This window comes from Lolium perenne, chromosome 6 (genome assembly GCF_019359855.2).
Source record: "Lolium perenne isolate Kyuss_39 chromosome 6, Kyuss_2.0, whole genome shotgun sequence".
In the NCBI taxonomy this organism is placed as follows: Eukaryota; Viridiplantae; Streptophyta; class Magnoliopsida; order Poales; family Poaceae; genus Lolium; species Lolium perenne.
Window position 1 is genome coordinate 224,875,381 of NC_067249.2, and position 3,683 is coordinate 224,879,063.

Sequence of the window (3,683 nt, forward strand, 5' to 3'; positions counted from 1 at the left end):
AGCAAGTGTGAGTTTTGGCTAGATCAAGTGGAATTTCTTGGTCATGTCATTAGCAAAGATGGAATAGCTGTTAATCTGAGCAAGGTAGCAGCAGTTTTAGAATGGGAAGCACCCAAGACTGTCAAGGAAATCCGAGGATTCCTAGGAATGGCAGGATACTATCGGAGATTCATTGAAGGATTCTCCAAGATAGCAGGACCAATGACGAAGCTGTTAAGGAAGAACACACCATTCGTGTGGTCAGAAGAGTGTGAGATGAGTTTTCAAACTCTGAAGGAGAAACTCACCACAGCACCGGTGTTAGCAGTTCCGGAAGTTGGTAAGGATTACACCGTGTACTGTGACGCATCCAAGCATGGATTGGGTTGTGTACTCATGCAAGATCAGAAGGTAATATCATATGGATCGAGGCAACTCAGACCTCATGAAATGAACTATCCAACACATGACTTTGAGTTAGCAGCAGTTGTATTTGCACTTAAAACATGGAGGCATTTTCTCTATGGAGCCAAGTGTGAGCTCTATACTGATCATAAAAGTCTCAAGTACTTCTTCACTCAGAAGGAACTCAATATGAGGCAGAAAAGATGGCTAGAACTAATCAAGGATTATGATTTGACCATCAATTATACTCCAGGAAAGGCTAATGTTGTAGCAGATGCTTTGAGTAGGAAGAGCACTGGAGGAGTGGAACAAGAGTTATCACCGGAGTTGAGGAAGGAAATAAGCCAAGCCCAAGTACAACTTTGGGAGAAAGAAGCTCATGAAGGACTATCGGCTTTACAAGTAGCCGATGAGCTAAATGTCAACCTGAAGAATGAGATAATGATGGGTCAGTTGGACGATCCATTCATCATGGAGGAGATGAGAAGGATAGATGAAGGAAGACCATCAGAATTTCACCGTGGAGAATCAGGATCACTATGGTTTCAGAAGAGGATTTGTGTTCCGGATATTGCTGAAATCAAGGAAGTAATACTCCGGGAAGCCCATCAAACACCGTACTCCATTCATCCGGGAAGTACGAAGATGTACATGGATCTAAAGGAGTTATTCTGGTGGAACAACATGAAGAGAGAGATAGCACAATATGTGGCGGAATGCCATACCTGCCAAAGGGTGAAGGCTGAACACCAGAGTCCGGCAGGAAAGTTACAACCTTTACCCATTCCAGAATGGAAATGGGAGGAGATAGGAATGGATTTCATCACCGGACTACCCATGACTAATAAAAAGAAGGACATGATATGGGTAATCGTGGACCGGTTGACGAAAAGTGCACACTTCTTAGCGGTAAACCAGCAATATAAAGGAGAGAAACTCATCGATCTTTACATCAAAGAGATCGTGAATAAACATGGAGTGCCCAAGAAGATCGTGTCGGATCGAGGATCCATGTTCACGTCAGCATTCTGGAAGCAATTACATGAAGCTTTAGGATCCAAGTTGGACTATAGCACCGCCTATCATCCTCAGACAGGTGGACAAACGGAGAGAACTAACCAGATCCTAGAGGATATGCTTAGGGCTTGTGCCCTGGACTTCGGAGGATCATGGGAGGAGCACTTGCCACTAGCAGAATTTTCATACAATAATAGCTATCAAAGCAGCATCAAGATGGCACCGTTCGAAGCCTTGTATGGAAGGAAGTGTAGATCACCCATATGTTGGTATGAAGCTGGAGCAAGCAAAGAGTTCAATCCTGATTATGTCAAGGAAAAGCAACAAATCATTGACATCATAAGAGATAGGTTGAAGATAGCCCAAAGCCGACAAAAGAGTTATGCTGATCAGAAGAGAAGGACATGGGAGCCACAAGTTGGGGACATGGTATATCTTAAGGTAAGCCCGATGAAAGGACTCCAGAGATTTGGAGTAAAGGGAAAGTTAAGCCCTAGTTACATCGGACCTTTCAAGATTCTGAGTCAAAACCGAGGGTTAGCCTTTGAATTGGAACTACCGGGAAGGTTATCCCAAGTTCACAACGTATTCCATGTGTCGCAACTCAGAAAATGTTTGAAGACCCCAGATGAGCCAGTATCACATGAAGAGCTCGAGTTACAACCAGATTTGACCTACATCGAGAAGCCAGCAAAGATTCTCGAGGAGAACTGGAAACAACTCAGGAATCGAGCCATAAAATACTGCAAGATACAATGGAAGCATCACCCCGAGAGGGAAGCTACCTGGGAAAAGGAGGAAGACCTGAGGAAAACATACCCCGAACTCTTCAGGTATTACAACCACAACTTCGGGACGAAGTTTTCTTTAAGGGGGAAAGGCTGTAATGTCCCAGGTTTAGAGACGATCGAGGGGTAGATTTTAGAAAGGGATGTGCATTGCATTGCAAATTCTGGGGAAATTTCGCGCTTTTAAACAAAAAACTGCATCGAAGGGGGACAAGTTTCTCTCTCGACACCTTACAGGGTTAGGGTTTCGAGAGTGCGATAAACCTGTTCCTTATTCAACTAAACTAGGGTTTTGAGAAGAGAGGGGAGAGTTTGCATCACAATCTTAAGTTGCATGATTGAATTCTAAATTAAGTTATATGATTGAATTCAAACCAAATTTGAATTTGAATTTCAAAATTCAAACATCAATTGGATATCACATAATTCAAACTTAAGATAATTTAATAAACAAATATCATTTAGCAAGATTATAAATAATACAATAATTATTTAAAGCCCATTAAGGAAAACTTGAGCTTTATTGATAATCACACATTATACATTGTCAATTACAATATTCAGAATTGAAATAAATGAATTATTACAACACATTACACAAATTGGGATAAATAGAAAATGAAGATAAGAGAAAAGTACAAGTATGAATCTGTCCTAAATACTACAATGTGAATATCATCTAATCTTGAGCTTGAAGATCATCATGTCCATTTGATCATCATTTTGAACCTGCACATAAACACAACAAACACAAGTTATGCCAAGTGGCATAGCCACTTGGCAGGTTAGAAACTAAATGAAAAGGGAGGGGATATGATCAAAGCTGCCGAGCCGATCCATCTCTCAGCCAAGACACAAGCTAGATACCAAGCATGTGCACACACACACAGCCTAGCAGCTCACCAGGCCTTGTGCATGCAGCACACACACAGCACAGAGAGGAGTCACCAAAACAGCCAGGCAGTGCTGTCAACCAGGGAAGGAATGGCTGATCATATATAGACTTTTCAGAAGCAAACCCTAGTCATTTGCTTCATCCATCGACACAGCAGCAGGGTAAGTCACCAGATAGCAAGAACAGCTCAAGAACACCAAGAACAGGTGAACAGCTAGAGCTGTCTCACCTATTCCCCAAACCCAGAAATTAACCAAGCATCAAGCTCACAAGGAGGAGCAGGGCAAGCCAAACAACCACCAGAAGCAAAACCTCTACACCAACACCAAATTCTAGGAGCTGGAGTGAGGTATACCATGGAATCATGAACAAGCATCTGTCTTGCTCATAAATAAGCATATGCATCAATCACACACAAGCAAAGGGGTGTGAGTACCCAGCTGTATCATCATCTGGCTACTAAGCCTTTTGGTGCAAACAAACCAAAGAACAGTCAGAAGGAAATTACCAAGGGAACAGTGGTATGTCAACATGGTGACATACCAGGGAAATCCAACTTGGATAAATCCCTAACTACCCATTCAAAATCATCTAGCACC